Raw genomic sequence first — 19,356 nt, forward strand, 5'->3', positions numbered from 1 at the left:
CAAGAGATGTATGATGGTGACTTGGCTAAAGAAACAAAATAACCTGCTTAAGTGTACTTAGAATAATATGTTATGTGATGTGATGTCTTTTATGATTCTCTATGCATGAGTTAGAAATGAATACTATGACTATTTAAGTTGAACCATGTTATTTCTTATACATATGCTTACCATGTTACCCTATGCTTACAAACATAGATATGCTTCCGCTGTATGTATGTATGTATGTATGTATGTTTAAGTTACTAAGTTTAAGAGTAAGGAAAGTAACCCCGCCCTCACTAGGCAGGAGTGGTAGTAAAAGGGGCGGGCGTTACAAGGTAATACCAATAGATTGTCATATGGTATCAATTGATTGATAAGTCTAATTCTTGAGCTATTAAGGTTGATTATGTATTTATTTGTTCAGTTAAAGTTCTTAGAATTTTCTTGGGTCTATTTACACACGTGCTACTAAATTGAATTATTGTGTCAGTCCAAAAGAAGACACATTAGGTAAGTCTAGTGCATTTTATATCGGTAAATGTATATTTATGCTAAAAGTAATTAGCTTAAAAGGAAATTACTTTTATGTCAGATATATGTTTATATGTAGCTTACAATTATGAAACAAAATTATTCTTATTCATATCATGCACAAAATATGTCGGCCTAAAAAAGCATATTGCATGATTGATTAAGGCTATTGTGAGCTATGAACTAATATATAACTCATATAAAATATTAAGTTAAGCCCACAATGGGTCAACTCAAATGAAGACATATTGTGTGGCTAACTAAAAGTTAAATTTTATTTGAGAGTACAGTTAACAAATTACATTTTAGTACAAAGAGTAAATTGCAATGTTGTATTTGGTATCTTATAAAAGCACATTCATATACATTAAATTTTTTTTTATGCATAATCTTATGTTTTTTTATTTGTAGTTAATAAATTCTTATCTTTAATTAAATTGTGAACTTACATTATTTTCTCTCTTTAATTTAAGTACAATCTGTAATTGCCAGTATTAATAACATCTCCACATCAACTTGTTTAAATTTTGCTGAATGAAAAGAATATGTTATCATAGTCTTAGGTTGTATGGACTTAAACTATGTATTGAGACATGATCGCCCCGCACCCTCGACTAGTGCTAGTATTATAGAGCAGAGGGTTGAATTTGAAAAGTGAGAGCGATCAAATTGCATGAATCTAAGTATCATAAAACTTTCCATTTCGACACAAATTAAAGGCTCTATAATTGAGGGAGAGGATGGTAGGAGTTTTCTTAACCAATTAACAGATCATTTCATGGCAAACGAAAAGGTCAAGACTACCACACTTCTTTCGAAGTTGGTAACTATGCGATATAATGACAAAGAAAATATCAGAGAGTACATTATGGAGATGTCCAATATCACCACAAGTTTGAAAGGACAAACTCAAAATATCTAAGTGTATGTTAATGCATTTCGTCTTGATATCTCTGTCTATATAGTTCACTCCTTTTAAAATATATTATAATATTCAAAAGGAAAAGTGAATATTAAATGAGCTTATAGCTCAGTGCATGCAAGAGGAGGAGAGACTGAGATGTGAGACATTTGAAAGTGCTCACTTAGCATCTAGTTCCCATGGTTCGAGTAAGAAGCGAAAAGGATCAACAATAAAGGAAAGAGAAAGCAAATTGTAGTTTCTTAGGAGTTTTAGATATAAGAAGCATAAGAAATAGGATAAGGAGTTCACTTGTTTCTTCTGTAAAAAAATGTCATATAAAGAAAGAATGTCCTAAATCCGTCAACTGATGTGTGAAGAAGGGTAAACTTCTCAACTTTGTTAGTTTAGAAGTAATTTGGCTATTATACCTACTAACACTTGGTGGATAGATATTGGTACTACTACTCACATAAGTGTCACTATGTAAGATTATCGTAGGAGTTGTCTTCTGCTTGATGATGAAAAATACATCTATACGGGGAATTCAAATAATGCTAAAGTAGAGTCAATTAATGTTTCTAGGCTTTGTTTTGGAACTGATGTTTTTCTAGATTTAGAAAATATATTTATTGTACTATCTTTTCGATAGAATTTAATTTTAATTTCTTATTTGGACAAATCAGATTATTCTTATTCATTTGGAAATTAATTTTTTAGTATTTTCTTTAAGTTAGTGTTGGTTGACAATGATTCCTTAGTTGATAAATTTTATAAATTAAACATTATAACTCCTACGGTTGACAACGTGATTTTGTATAGTATAGGTATATAACACAAATTGACTATGAAAATTCATCCATGTTGTGGCATATGCGTTTAGTACATATATTCAAATAACGCTTAGAAAGGTTAATGTCACATAAAATTTTCGATTCCCTTGACATGCCAGACTTTGATGTTTACATAGGGCGTGTTAAGGAGAAAACAACTAACAAAACAAATAAGAAAGCAAGTCGATGTAGTAATGTCTTGAAACTAATACATACGAACATTTATGGCTCATTTTCTAAGGCATCTTGGAATGGAAATATATATTTTATTAGCTTTATAGATGATTACTCTTGATTCCACTATCTGTACCTTATTTATAGGGAGGGGTATTCTACTATTCTGTATCCATAAAGTTATACTTGTATATCATATACACATCACATGTAGCCCATGTGGGAGATTATTGTATTTAATCTCTTTAATGTGGACTTAATGTAATTTGTATATACGAATATGAACTGAATATTTAAGTGATCTAACTTGATGTTATTGGATTTTAGGTTATTGGATGTGGGTTGAATATGTAGAACTCTTTAGCCCCGATTTATTATCATCTATGGGTTGATAATGAATTGGATTCCTATATAAGAGAGTGAGGTCCCGATTGGATTAGGGAATCTTAATAGAACCCTCGTTCCCCATTGACGAGAATTTACAACACCGTCACCTTAGATCCTTTGGAAGAACTTCCTCTTGCTTCCGTTTTTTCTTCTTTCTTAGGAATTTCAGGATCAAGCAAGCGACGCTCTGCGATAATAGTCATTCCGTTTCAATCAGGTTCATTGTTTATATATTGTAATTATTGTATGACATATTTTCATTGAAACTAGATCTAGTGTCTAGAATTATTTTCTCACGAATTCCGTTTGTTCCTAGAATTCATGTGGTTAGATAACTATAACTCTATCATGGCCTTCGCCTGTGGAGGCACAATGCATGGATGTGTGGTTCAAGACAGTGCCAGAATTGGATTAGAGTCACAAGAAGACGGATCAGGAAGGGTTCCTCAGCCAACGGGCGACCAAGCAGTGGGAGCAGCTCAGTCGACAAGAGCGGACAACAGGGAGCTGGAGGTGAGCCTACTCATGCACGAAGAACTATCCGATGGCAAACAGAGGATGTGTGACATGGGCATTGAACAGGCTGCGAAGCTCGTGCGGTTGGCGGAGATGAAGCTGGTAGTTGTGTGCAATAGAGTCGAGAGGGAGAAGGAGAGGACCGTGATGGAGTCACCGCAGCAGGCGACATGGACAGAATTTGTGGAGCTGGTGTTCAGTATCGTACCATCATCTTGCTTTGAGATTGAGTCGCTGGAATTGGATTACCCTCCATGGCAGGCTCCGTTGAGCATCTTCAACGACTTCTATTGACTAGATGATGATGAATTGAGGCTCCGTTGAGCTTCTTCAATGACTTAAATTGATAAGATGATGATGAATTGATTACATCATCAATAATTTCCTTGGTGTTGTTTACAAATTACTTTTTTGTGATCTAAAAAAAACTTTCTATGATGGTGATTGATCCTGTCTGGAATCTGAGTCAGACAAATGCCGGCTAAGATGTCGTTAGTGTTGACGGAGAGGCGAGTTGGACACTCCTAGTGTATGCCCATGAAAACGAACCCCCACATGGGACTGACGGACGACGATGACTAAACCAGCAGTACTTGAGCTCTGCGAACACTCAGACAGGCACATGGAACATTAAAGACCATAAACTAGAGAAAAAGTCCCCGGTGCAGGCCCTCTGACACTCAAGTCAGGTACTTTTTCTCCAGAAGAACAGTGTATGAAGGAAAAAGAACTGTAGAAGATAAGTACAAATGTGCGTGTAACTGCTCAAGGGAGAGAACCTCCCTTTTTATATGATCGTGCGTACCCTCTGGAGCCCAATCGATGTCAGAGAATGTCGGGTGTCAGAGCTTGTTGGGTGATGGAGGATGTGTGACACGCTCTTATGGATCGAAAGAAGGTTCTACTCGCAGATGACAGCAGACCATTGGAATATTTCCTGACGTATAGCAGACCATTGGAATATTCCCTAACAGACGGTTACAATTCTCTAACATTGTTGTCGCTTAGTACCTTTTGTCCCGCCCAGGTTTGGCTACGGGCAGTTCGGGCTGACCGATAGGGTGTGACGCCTGACCCAAGTCTTGATGAAGGAGACATGCTGCAACAAGAGTCCCATCTTTCATGTTTTGGAGTACTGAAGGGCCGATCGGGAGTTGTCTTACTAAAAGTACCATGCCTGTCTAGGTAGATCGGGTTGAGGAAACCAGACCAGTCGGGGAAGGTCAGGCCTTACTCCAGGCTATGTCTCATGTCTCTGAACTGGGATCCTGATCTGTCAGTACCCAACTGGGAATTATGCGGCTGATGATGTCAGGCTATCTAACTCCTTCTTTCCCCTAACTGTTGACTATTATGTCCCCTTGACTTTTGACTGCTACGTCCCCCTAACTTCTGACTGCCACGTCCCCCTAATTTCTGACTACCACGTCCCCTTGACTTCTGACTGCCTGGCCTTATCGGACCATATCTTTATGCACTGTATCACAAGCCTCCCCTCCAAGTCTAGTCGAAGGAGGCTCAGGTCCGATTAACTAGACCCAAACCCTGGTTTCATTTACTTCACCATTATGACTATAAATGCTGCTCCTTTTTCCCAGACCCTTCGTAGTGCAACCCTTTTAATTGCTTAATCATCCTCGAGGGAAGGACCACTTTAATCTCTACAGAGGTTGACCTCTCCCCTCCTCCTCTTTAAAAGGGGCTAATATCCATCTATAGAGATGTACTTTCTTTTAACTGACACCCCTTAATTATGGATTTGAATTCTGAGTTGGATGAACTGCAACACCTCTATCAATAATTGTATCATATGACCTAACTGCTTACCCAAAAGGGTAAGGCCTTAACCGAGATGATGCATGATAGGGATCTCCAATCTTCCCTTCGCTGAGAAATTGAGGAACTTTGGTTAATCGCTAAATCTCAGGCTCGGGCTGAGGTAGCGTTGAAACATAAAGCTTATGTAGACTTGGAGAGCTAAGCCCAATTCCTGATCTGTTTGAAAGAGAAACACACCTCTTCCATATCCCTTCTTCAGGAAGAAGCCCAGATTAAAGATGAAATCATTGCTCAACACCGACGCATCATTCAGTTGACTCAGGCCGAGCTGACACAAGCTCGAATCCATCTGGAGCAAGCAGGTCAAGCAGAACACTTTTGCCCGAGGTGCTGAATCGCGGCTGGCCCTGGAAGAGAACTCTGAGCGCTTAGATGTCCTTTATGCCTTTACAGATGTAAGAATGATATTTTGAGGAGCGCCCCCCACACTTTATCAAGTAAATGTAGATCAGATTAGGTTTCAATTTTTATCCCTGTCTCTTTACTCCTTTCCCCACTGGCACTCTCTTACTTTATGCAGACCTCTTTAAAAGAAAGGGCATTTTCGTATATCCATGAGTGGTGCGATGATAGCGATGCTCATTTTCCCCAGAAAAATTACTTGTGTGAGCCATGGTAAGGGCCTTGCCCACGTATCACATTTGATGTGGTGAGTTTAGAATACTGACCAAGAGGTAGTTGGTGAAGGCTTTGCTTGCTTATAAACTGCGCAGGGGCGAGAGTATAGAAAGCTGATCAATAGGTCATTGGGCGCGAGAGTCTGTTCGCTTATAACTTACCTTGGGGCGAGAGTCTGGAAGCGTGAGAGCATGCTCACTTATAACTCGTGCTGGGACGAGAGTCTGGAAGCATAAGAGCATGGTCACTTATAACTTGTGCTCAAGTAGGAGTCTGGAATCCCGATCGAGATATCATTGGTCGTGAGAGCATGCTCACTTATAACTCGCGCTGGGGTGAGAGTATGGAATTCCAACCGAGAGGTTGTTAGTCATTAGAGCATGCTCACTTATAACTCGTATTTGGGCGAGAGTCTGGAATTCTGACCGAGAGGTCATTGGTCTGAGAGCATGCTCACTTATAAATCGCTCTGGGGCGAGAGTCTGGAAGCGTGAGAGCATGCTCACTTATAACTCGCACTAGGACAAGAGTCTGGAATCCTGACCGAGAGGTCGTTGGTCGTGAGAGCATGCTCACTTATAACTCGTGCTGGGATGAGAGTATGGAATTCCAACTGAGAGGTCATTGGTCATGAGAGCATGCTTACTTATAACTCGCTCTGAGGCGAGAGTCTGGAAGTGTGAGAGCATGCTCACTTATAACTCGTGCTGGGGCAAGAGTCTGGAGCCCGACCGTGAGGTCGTTGGTCATGAGAGCATGTTCACTTATAACTCACACTAGGACGAGAGTCTGGAATCCCGATCGAGAGGTCGTTGGTCATGAGACCACATTCACTTATAACTCGCGCTGGGGCAAGAGTATGGAATCCCGATCGAGAGGTTGTTGGTCATGAGAGCACGCTCACTTATAACTCGTGCTGACGCGAGAGTCTGGAATCCCGACTGAGAGGTCATTGGTCGTGAGAGTACGCTCACTTATAACTCATGCTTGGGCGAGAGTCTAGAAGCATCCTCACTTATAACTCATGCTCTCATGTTGGGGCGAGAGTTTGGAATCCAGACCAAAAGGTCGTTAGTTGTGAGAGCATGCTCACTTATAACTCACTCTGAGGTGAGAGTCTGGAAGCGTGAGAGCATGATCACTTATAACTCGCGCTAGGTCGAGAGTCTGGAGCTCCGACCGAGAGGTCGTTGGTCGTGAGAGCATGTTTACTTATAACTCGCTCTAGGGAGAGAGTCTGGAAGTGTGAGAGCATGCTCACTTATAACTCGCGCTGGGGCGAGAGTCTAGAATCCCGACTGAGAGGCCGTTGGGGATTGAAGGAGATGCACTTGTGGACTTAGCCCAATCTACCTGCGATCATGAAGTGTATTACATAAGTCATTAGTTAAATTTGAATCTTACTCTGATTCCGAGGTTGAGATGATGCACCAAATTTTTATCAACGCTTCCCGCCGCCTTCTACTCCATTTCCCGAGGTAGTCGCATGGAATTTTCGGTTCTTGAGGCATGGTCTTCATGAGGTATGGTGCCACTGTTTGCATATCAACTCCATGATTTTCCTGTCCTTTCCATCATAAATGCCATTTTATAGGGAGCTGACATGTGCCCCATGAACTTTGCTTGTTATGATGCCTGACACACGCTTTTTGCACGCGACCTAAGGGTGCTTCCCCCTCTTGATCTGACGGTTATCGTGTGCCCCGCCATTTCAATTGTTCGGCTTGAATCCCAATGCTCCTTAAGGGTTTTGGTTTAAAAACCCTAAAGGCCTCTAACAGTTGTTCATCAGTGCTTTGTCTTCCATCTTCCTTCAACCTTTCCTCCTTTGCTTGTTTCGGCTCGTTCGCTTTCCCTTTTGTGTAAGTGCTTCTTCTCCATCATCTTTTGCTCCTTCGCTTGTTGATTCAATAATGGCTAGAGAGACAGTGATACCATGGTACACATATTTTCGCTCAGATTTTGATAGGAGTGACCTCAGATCTGTATAATCTAGTTTGTGGCTTTTCGAAGAATATCAGCTTCGCCTTCCAGGACCCGATGAACATCTGCATCCTCCTCCCACTGGCTTTGTGACGTTCTTCAAAGACCAACTTCTTGGCGGTCTCCGATTTCCTATCCCCTCCATCTTCTCCTCCTTAAGTCAGTATTTTGGTATCCCCTTATCCCAGTTCGCTCCTAATGCCTTCCGCACTATGTGTGGAATGGTAATCTTATGTCACCTACATGAGATCCCTTTGACTCCTCAACTCTTTCATCATTTCTATTCCCTTAAGCGCTCGGAGCCGGGCGTCTTCATGGTGTAATCCAGGATCAGGTATAGATTTTTCGAGGGCATGCCTTCTTCTAATAAAGGTTGGAAGTCCCACTTTTTTTATGTTCGATTGCCTGAGTCTGTGACCTGGCCTGTTGAATGACGTCTCAATCTTCCTTCTCCCTTTGAGTTGCGAGATCATCAGCACCAGCCTTCTTGTTTGACTGCCTCTGAAAAATTGGACGGAGTGCAACTGCGACTCTCTTCTCTGCTATGGGAGAGTGTGTTGTATACTTTCGGGCTAAGCCCCATCCAGACACCTCTAAGTGCACCTTTTGGTAAGATTACTTGACTCTCCTTGCACATCTCCACTAACTGAGGTGTTTTCTTTTACCTGCAGAAGTCGTCATGTTTCAAGCCTTCGCCCTTGACTCTTCAGTGATGCCCAGCGCAATCTTGCGGAAGCGGGGTAGAGAGATCATGGCAAGCCAGGAGGTTCCCTAGGCCAGCACCTCAGCAGGGGCCTCTTCTCAACAGTCGGAGGACCCTGAGGCCATTGAAGCTAAATCACTCCCCATCGAGGTAGCTGCTGGTAAGAGGGCTCCCTCTCCAACTCCCAAACAGTGCTTATGCCTTCAACACAAAAGACGGCGTGTTACTCCATCAGTCCAATCTTCACCTCAAAGGCTGCCTATACCGCGGGTGCCCTCCAAGGTCAAAACTCTTGCCCGGGTGAGCCCTCCAGCTCCGTTGGAGGCTGCAGCCTCTCCTGTCCCTATCCCCGTCCAGGAGAAAACAACCACCCGAGCGGAAGGCCAACCCGGGACTTCTACACCTTCTGCTCCTCCGTCTTTGAGCCAGCAACCCCCTTCGGCTCCTACCTCCTCTTCTCGTCCTAAGGAGCGCCTCAAAGGACAGTATGCCTTCACTTCTTCATTTCAACTGCCATCCCTTTAAATGCTGGGTCTCATTCCTTCTGCCAGCACCTCTCCCAATTGTGGTCAAGTGCAACTTCATGGTGCCTTGGCCGATTCATGGAAAAGTACTATCGACTAGATTTTGGAATGCCCCCAATTGGATTTGGCCGACCAGTTCTCCCAACGACTAGTGTCGGTAAGTCTATCTTCTTCCTTTTCATATCCTTAAAATACTGCTAATCTTACCCGCACTCTTGATAGACCCGTGTCATGAGACTGAGCCTCTCCTAGTATGTGGCCAGTCTTCACCGAGACAATGAGTCCTTGACGGCTTGCATTTAAGGGATGACATCTCCTACGATCACTGGTCGCGCTTTTGACCTTACGACCTCTGAGAGACTGCTCCAATCTCATTTGTAGATGGTGGAGGAGCAAACTCGAACTGCCAAGAACATGGCTCACGCAGAGTCAGAGAAGGTGCAATCCTTGTAAATAGCCTTGAAGACCATTGAGTCCAAGCTTGTCGGAGGGCATGAGGTGCATCCAGATCTTGGATGACTTGGAGGAGAGAGACGCAGAGGTGGCCACCCTCTCTTCGCAGTTGCGAGAGCTCCAAGAGGCACATGCCTATCTGAAGATAGACCTGGCGGCTAAAATAGCAGATCTGTCTGCTAGCACTGATCTGGAGGATGCCCTTCAGAAGTAGTTGGAGGCAGCCCAGGCTGCTCTCAAATCTGTGCAGGAGGAGCTTTCAGCGGCTAGGGCGGAGACAGTGGCCGCACACTAGAGTCGGCTAAGGCACGGTGTTAGTATTAGCCCTATTACCAATTATGAAATGATTGTAAAGGGCTTATTTTGTATCATATATCATTATTAATAAAAGACAAAATTGGTTATTATATTTATTGCAGTTTAGTGCCGATTGAATAAATATAATAATGTCTTTGGGTAGTAGGTTCTTATCTACAATATATCAATTGGTTGAATTGATAGTTAAATATTGTAGAGAACACTACTCTTAACTATTCCTAATCGAGCATTAATATACAAGGACAATATTAATGCATTGAGACTAGCATGTAAGTCAGCGGATGACTTGATCTCACAAGTCATGGATATGAGATATCAGGTTGGCACATGAGTATATATTAGAGAATATATACTGAATGACCCGCCATAAGAATGTTTCATGGATCGTCGTATGAGTGTCATAAACATTCTCATGTGACTATTGGTATGAATAGTCCTTAGACCTGAAGTCACTACGGTTCCTTACATAAAGAGTTGTATGCTTTGGTATCGTCAAACGTCACCCGTAATAGGGTGGACTATAAAGTCAATAACTGGGTATGCAATGAATTATGCGGAGGGATGTGAGTGGTATAGATGTGATCTATCCCTTCCATATGACAGAAGCGATATCTGTGGGCCCCTTGATTAGTAGGACACAAGAAAGTATGACCATGCGTAAATAAGTCAATATGAGATATTGAGCTTATTTGATTAAGTGTGTCTACTTGAAGATCAAGAAACACAAAGATTGATAAGAGGATGACACGGTCTATGCCTCATTTATCAATCTAGATATCAAGGATAGAGGGACCAAGTCATACATGATGATAGCCACGGACAGGTTAGGTCGGATCTCGACTTTCTCGTCACTTGGGTAGTAATGATGCCTTGCTAGATGCCACTCATTGTTTATGTATCACAAATATTGATTTGAGTGCATTGCCAACGTTACGAGAGCCTATAGGGTCACACACAAAGAACAAGTTGATATGGAGATGAGTTCATGTGATGAATCATTGGATTAAGTGTAATCCAAATTTGACTCATTGAGTTAGACTCAAAGGGATCCAATTATTGGATTGAGTTCAATTGCATGGGAATCAATGGGTTAGACTCATTGGGTGAACTTGAGTTCACAAAGGAAGTTGAATGGTCAAAATTCAACCATTGGATTGAATGGTTGATTTTGAGCCATTGGATTAGAAGATGAAAGAGTGGAGACTCTTGGTATACCATGGGATGGTTATATAAATCATTTTGGAAGTGATTTTCATTAGATGTGAATGTGAAGAGACCCTTGGCATTCTTCATCTTCCTCCTTCCCTTTCTTGGCCGAAATCACCATTGTGGTTGCTAGCACAACCTTGTGATTTCTTCTCCATCTTGCTTTGTTTGTGAGACAAGAGAAGACAAGGCTTGTTCATGTGGATACCGTAGAGGCGCGGGCACTTGAACGCGCTGAGATCTGCACCAAAGAAAGGTTGTTGTCGGGGATTACGAAGGGCACACAACAAAGGTATAATCCTATCATATAGCTTAGTATAGATTATGAATAGAAAATGTTTCTTCCCTTCGCATGGATCTGCTGGATAAGAGGATCTAGTAATTTTTTCGTTGCGTTTCAACGTCTTTGGTGCGCAAGATCCCAACAGTGATATCAGAGACACTTGCAAAGGGCTATTCTAAGTATTAGAATTTTTATATATGATATAGAAATTGCATGATAGGGTTTGCTGTGATTTGTAAAATCTTCTGAGTTTCGGCCACACAAGACTCTCGACCAGATTTTGTGTCTCAGCCAAATCTTGAGTCTTGACCCAAATGGGTGTTTTGTTGGGAACAAAGCGTAGTTAGTGTGTGACCAACAAGGTCTCGGCTAGAGATGTTTTGTTTAGAACAAAACATAGTTGGTATTGTGGGTAGTAGGGTCTCGGGTAAGGCAGCAACTCATAAACGAGTATGCAAAATAAATTTTGCTTTGGGGGCGCTGCCCCCTGAAACCCCCGCAAGGGGCGCTGCCCCTTGACCCCGCTCGCTAACCGGCTAGCGGGACCACTGTGGCATTGCGACTCATAATTTATTTGTTGAAATTATAGTAAATTTATGTCATAAAAATATTGTGAATAGATATGACATGGTGCATGATTATGCCCCTTTAACCCCAATGTGATTGGATGTGTGTAATGTTGTAATTCAAAATACGGCCTGCGTGTCGTGCATTCATCCCTTTTATTCTTGTTGTAATTAGATTACACTCGAATGTAACTCAAGTTTCTTTAGATTTTGTAATATACAAAATTAGAAAGAGTTAGTCTTCTGGAAGATAGGTGAAAAGGAAGGAAAGACAACAACACACAACAACCAAGGAAGCGCTTGGAGAAGCGACTTAGACCTAGGTTGACTTATCGCTCTTCTCATTGGCTTGAGAAGATCATAGTTTATAGGGGCCATAACCATGTCCTGAGAGGTACTCGCCACCACGATCAGACCGTAGTGTCTTGATACTTTTACCATGACGTTTCTCCACATCAGTCTTATACTCTTTGAACTTATCAAAGCACTCAGACTTGTGGCGCATTAAATAAATGTATCCATATCTCGAATAGTTATCTATAAAAGAGACAAAATATTTGAATCCACCTCTCGCCTGGATAGTCATAGGTCCACACAAATCAGAATGAACCAATTCCAACACATCTTTTGCTCATACCCCTTGGCCTTAAAAGGTCTCTTAGTTATTTTTCCTTCCAAGCAAGATTCGCAGGTTGGAAAGTTTTCCACCACCAAGGAGCCCAAAAGTCCATCGGCTATTAGCCTTTGAATCCTACTCAAGTTAATATGACCAAGCCTTAGATGCCAAAGATATGTTTGGTTTATTTCTGAAGGTTCTTTTCTCTTATTAGAATTAGAGGATGTGTTATTAATTTCCATTTGTTGCTTTGTGAGAGTTATTGGATTTAGAGTATACAAATTGCCAACTAATGTACCAGAATAGATAACTACCCTATTCTTCTTGATAACCACTTTATCATCAAAAGAAACAGAATATCCATCTAAAAATAGTTTAGAAACTGAAATTAAATTCTTTCTAAATCTTGGTACATAAAGATAATTTCTCAAAATCAAAGTTCTATTCCTATCAAATGATAAGTAAACATCTCCCACTGCAACAGCCGCCACTTTCATACCATTGCCCATGTAGACGATTATCTCTCCTTTATATAGTCATCGGGTTTCCTGGAACCCTGCAATGAATTACAAACATGATCAGCGACTCCTGTATCTACATCAGGTACTGGTAGATAACACCGCTAAACATGTTTCAACTACTAGAGAATAAGATATACCTTTATTGTTTCTTTTCTACGAGGACAGTCCGCCTTCCAATGTCCAGACTGCTTGCAAATGAAGCACTTGCCCTTCGGCTTCTTCACTCCTACTTTTAGTCTAGTACCTAGAGATCAATTCACTTTCTTTGCTGAGCCAACTTGTTTCCTTTTCTTCTTCTTGCCTTTCAACTTAGAAGTAGAAACATTTTCAGCAAAGTGGATTTGAGAACTATGACGAAATAACCCTTCTGCTGCTTGAAGTTCTGTCAGTAGTTCCGCCAATGAATAAATCCTTTTATTTATATTGTAGTTCAAGCGGAACTGCTCAAAACTTTTGGGTAGCGATTGGAGAATAATATCGACCTGGGTTTCCCCATCGATTTCAGCTCCAAGGATTTGTATCTCGTTCAAGTAAGCCATCATTTTAAGGATATGATCCCTTACGGGTGTCTCCTCTGACATGGTGACTGTCATTAAGTTTCTCACAGCCTCTTGCCTAACAGTCCGATTCTGGTGTCCGAAGAGTTCCTTGAGATTATACATCATGTTATAGGCAGTAGGCATGGCCTGATGCTGATGTTGCAGCATATTTGACATAGAAGCCAAAATGTAGCACCGCGCCATCTCATCTGCCTTGACCCATTTCTTATGATACTCAATCTCCTCTTCACTAGAATCACTATTAGGCACATCAGGGTAGACCTATAACAGTACAAACTTATAGCCTTCAACAGTGAGGACAATGTTCAAGTTTCTTTTTCAATCTATGTAATTGGAACCAGTAAGTTTGTTCTCTTTCAAAATAATAGCAAGTGGGTTGAGGCCATTTGAAATCCTAAGAATCACAAAATAAGTTTTGGTCAAAACTTAAGAATTTGGAATAATATTGATTCCTCAAACAATATCATTTAAATTCACTAACACTTCAAAACACCGTGAATTTTGTATGTCACGATAATGTGGACGTATACAAATTCAAACATTTGTAAGAAGAGGTTTTACCCATTAATTTTATTCTTGTCAACCTAACTTTATGACAAATAAAATTAATAGTTGGTATTCCTTCGGTCACACAAATAATAGCAGTGACTCCGATGGGGAGGATACTATTAAATGCGCCTATGTGTATACCATTACTTGATACTTAGTTCATTAAATAGGATTGTGCCCCTTTAGATGGAGAAGATCATACACTCCTAAATAATTTCCTATAATCATCCATAAAGGATGTTTGATCTAGTGATCCGCAAATAAACTCATCCGATATGGAGGAAGACACTTAAAGCCAACGCACAAGTTTGTTTGCATCACTTAAAAACTAGTAATGGAGACCGTGGAATTTATTTAGAAATCCCTCTCCCACTTAGTTATTTAAGATGAGGATTTTAACATGCACACACACACATCACAGCAAATAAAAGTAATAAATATGGAAAAAAAATTTCCAATTATTATGGCCTCTTCGATCACTGTCCTCCATATGTCGCCAACCCTAGCAGTCGTCAAACCTAGCCGCTAGCCCTAGGGCTCATGTCGTCGCGTCCATCGAGCTTCCTTTTCCACTGCGCCTCTGGTCCTCAAATAGAACCACACCTCGCAAGGATACGATCCGAGACAAAAATAAAATTTTACACATATCGATCCTATATTCCACAAAGGAATGCACATAAAGTCTAGATCGAACAAAATGTAAAATCCTAAAACTAATACAGCTCCTGCTGTATTTAATAAATACAATCATGCACACACATAAAATGCCCTCGACATGTCCGAGGGTCCATGATAACTATGATTTGGCTATATTATTTTGATTCATAATACATATTTTTTGATGGTCTATTCATAGCTTACACTCACATTTACACTACATTTTGTAATTGCATTTGATTTTGGACTTAATTGCAAATTAACTTAGTTTCATGGTATTTGATGCTAATATTTTATTTTTATTTTATAAGCATCAAAAGGGTCATGGACCCAATCAGATCAGACCACACTTGGGCTCGAATCTAGGGTTAAACGATGCGATCAAGTTTTGGATCGATTTGGACCGTTCGTTGAAGATCGGAGAGATCTGAGCCATCCATTGAGAATCTGGTCCATCCGACCTAATGAGAAGCAGATCACATCCGTAAATGAAGATCCAGGAAGTTTGATCCAGATCAGAGACGATCCAACTGTTGATCCAGCCCAAATCAATCTGGACCGTCCGATCAATTTTGAGGAGGTTTAAAAACCCCGAGAAGCTACAGTACCCAGTGGACTCGACGTTCGCGATTTCTCTATAGTAGCTCCTTCTTCTTCCTCGCGGCGCCGCAGTTCCCATTCCAATTTCCCGATCCGGTGGCTTCTTCTTCTTCACCGACGACGACCACTGAGCTCCGGCGTTCATCTTCCGAGGGCAGAGAGCGATCGAGGAGGTTTCCAGATTGCGTTTTGGGGTCTGTTCCATCGCCGCGTACCCGATTGAAGGGAGGTCTCCCGATCGGCATTTTTCGCGTCCACCAGAGCTTCAGGGAGGTTTCTCGAGAGCTACTGATTTCTTTCCGACCGTCATTCCGCAGCGAGGTTAAGTAGATCTGATCAATTTATTTAGCTTTGCAAATCATAGAACCTTTGCTCTATTTCTTCGGATTGTGAGGTTACCAGCTGGATGTGAGTTGAAAGGAGGTTTCCTGGAGTTGTGAATGTTCTCTGGTAATAGCTGGAAGCTCGGGAATTGTTTGTTGGGTGCTTGAAAGGAGGTTTTCGAGAGCACTTCTGTTTTGGAGGTTTCCTGGCAGATTGAAGAAGATTGCTACGGGGTTTGGATATGAAATGCTTAGGGTTCTAGATTTCTTTATCTTTGTCTTTGTAGTGTCTTGAATCTGCTCAGATCGGAAGATCTGATTCCTTTTCCTAGCTATTTCTTCTCTACTTTATGTTTTCTGCAATTCTGTTTTCTTGCTTATAGTTCTGATTTCTTGAATTTCTGCATTCTAAACCATGTTCAGCTACTAACTTAGGATATAATCTAGTTTATGTTTTTGACATAGATGATTTGATTATCACAAATTGTTGAGTGACGTTCATGTAACTAGCAAACCTTAGATCTTCCAATGGGTGTATTGTTACTGATTGAGCTTTTGATGCTTAATAGTTGAATTCGATTGAGATTGTGAGTTTGATACTAATATGGTTTATACAAGTGTGTTTGAGCTTATGGTTTAATTGTTACTGTGATTGTGAAGTGGAGAGTGAGTGATTCATTCAATTGTTTCAATAATGCATTAGGATTCGAATTTGACTGTTGTTAACTTAATGAAAAGGTAATGAATTATGTTTTGGTGAGAATGGACCTTCTTTGATCTATTTGTGATTGTGGAAGAATTTAATTTGAATTGTGAGATAAATGGAAGTACTAAGTTGAATTTTGTTGATATTAGAATTTGATTTGAATCAATTCTAGGATACACACACATTCACTAGTTAACCTTGGAAAAATATGACTTGGGACTCCTTACTACGACACGTGTTTCATTTAGTTTAGTTGAGTTCCAATCTTTATCCTTGTGACATGCAAAAAGGTCGACACCAAATTTTAGCGTCGTTGTCGGGGAGCAACTAACTAGTAATGTGTGTTTAATTTTAGATTGTGCATTGATTGATTTTATTTGTTAGTATGTTGATTGATTTGATTGCTTATTTCTTTTTGTATTTTCATGTTGATTTGTTCTTGAATTTGTAAGTGCTTTACTGTTCACAATTTCATGAGTTTGAAACTTTATGCTCTTGAGTCTTCTAACATTGAGTTTTAGTGTTGTAGTGAAGAACAGGAGATTTCTTAGCATGGATCCATATTTTCAGAATTTTGGAGGGGGAATGGAGAATCAGTATTTTCATCCTGAGTATCAATTTTACCCAAACATAGATCAACAAAATAGGTATGAATCATTTTCAAATGGTTTCAATTCTAATTGGGTGGATAATTCATGTTTCAGGTATGAAAATGCACAAGGACAATTTGTGGAGTCATATCCAAGTTACCAGAGTTCATATGGGTTCCAAGAAGTTTCAACAAATTTTATGCCACAACCTTTTCAACAAAACGATCCTTAGATGGATGAGTCAACATGGAAACTCAGGGAGATGATGCAACAAATGATCAAACATCAAGAGTAGCAATTTTCAAGGATACAGAACCTACAGTTACAGTTAGACCAAATTGCATCATCCATCAATCAGTTGCAAGAACAAAACTCCAGTGGAGAGATGGAAAGTGGCGATTCTATCAGGCATGACCCTACTCCCATTACCTCACATGATTTTTCTAGTATTTTTTTGTGATGATTATGCAATTATGCAAATTTCTGATCCTACTGATATTGTTATTAAAGATGTTGTTAGTGATTCAGGTTCTGAACATGTTTTTGAAGATGATTTAAGTGTAGGGGAATGCTTACTGGAAGCATTACCTCAAGAATCACCAAGAATTGATGCTGAAGATGTAAGTGTAGGGACTTGTGCTATGGAGCCAAACACCCAAGAATCACTACATGAAGTTGGACATTCACCAGAACCAGAACTTGAGCATTTACATGATGAAAAGGAGGTAACAATCACCACTCCAGGTACCTATCAACAAGACAAGGTGAGTATTTTTTGTGATTTATCAGAAAATTCAATAGAGGTACCACTTGTTGATTTTATTAGTTGTGATTCATTTCTATACATATCTTCTATCAAGACTAATATTCTCCTATTTTCTTTTCATCCCACATGCGTATGGGAGGTCTTTTCTTTTAATGATGTTGTAGGAGAACACAAGCTTCTGGAGTGGATGCTTGAACTGAACCGCCTCCAACCTCCAGAAAAAGTTTTGAAAGGAAAAATGAAGAATAAAAAGAATTTGAGTGGAACCATGATTACTCCACTTCCGTCATGGATTCTCCTTCTAAATCTTCTACAACCACCCGGAATTGAGGGAAATTTGTTTCTTGCTTTTCTTTTTGCTTTATACATTCCTTTAGTTTCATTTTCCTATATTTGCATTTTACTTCCACACTTTATTCAATACTTTGTATTTTGTTTAGTATATAGCATTTCATTTGAATAAAAGTCTTCATGAAAATCTTCTATGTAATATTTTTAAGATGGTAAAAGCTTCTTAAATTTGATCATCAATTTTAGGTCATTTAACATGATTAAATGCTCTACTTACATGATATTGGTTAAATTGGTGATGGATTCCATTTTGGTTAATTAAGCTTGATTGCATAAAAATACTTAGAGAGGACCACTTTAAGCCTATGCTTCATTAATTTCTTTTGTGTGACATGCACTCATAGCAATTGAAACTCTAGAACTTGCTTTGTTTCTTTTCAAAGTCACAATAACATGAGTATGCATGGAAATGAAGGATTGTTTTCATTATTGATCCCTCATTAATTTCAATTCCTTTCTTCATAATTTTCTTAAAACATTTTCCTCTTGCATTTTATCCTTTTATTACCTTTGCTTGCTCTATTTTATTTAGAATTTTGGTTGAATTCTTGATGAGTTAGATTTTGCAAGATGGGTAAAGGTTTAAGTGTGGGGGAGAATTGGTATACATTTGAAGATGTTGAAGGTTTTGGGTGGCTCCTTGGATTGAATGCTAAATCTAATCGTTCTTTGAGTTTATTCATGTCAAAAGCAAGCTCCAATTGCTTAGAGTTTTAAGACTTGATACTGTGTTGATACATTCAAGACTCTAGGAGACATGTGCTTTTGCTTGCATTGTGCAGAATCTGAACTTTGAAGTGCAGAATTCAGACTTGTACTGTGTTGTAAAAACCATCAAGGAATTAGGGAGCTGATCAAATTGTTTTAAAAAAAAATCAGAAACATGAATCTAAGAGTTGAATCTGTGAAAGAATGGAAGTAAGAAATTGAGAATTCAAGTTCAAATTGTGTATCAATTCTATTTGAGTCTTTGATTATAAAAGGTGAGTTGCTGTGGGATCGGTTTCAGGGAGTTGTTTAAGTTCTAGAACTTTGTTGATTCATAATTGATATAAGGTGATGCAAATCTTCAAGATATCCAAGTAGCAAATGAAATTTTCTAGACAATTGTTGGAAGAAGAAGTTGATATGTTAGATTCTGTAAAGATGAGAATGAAGCTGGAATTTGCATGTTTCTGTGGAAATAGACACTGAAATTATGGAGTAATGGAAGACTGAAGGAATGGTAATGGATATGATTGCATATTAACATTGCTGGTGTCTACAAGGTTATGAAATTTGATGAATAAGAAGTTGA

This window comes from Zingiber officinale, chromosome 7B, assembly GCF_018446385.1.
Source record: "Zingiber officinale cultivar Zhangliang chromosome 7B, Zo_v1.1, whole genome shotgun sequence".
Classification (NCBI taxonomy): domain Eukaryota; kingdom Viridiplantae; phylum Streptophyta; class Magnoliopsida; order Zingiberales; family Zingiberaceae; genus Zingiber; species Zingiber officinale.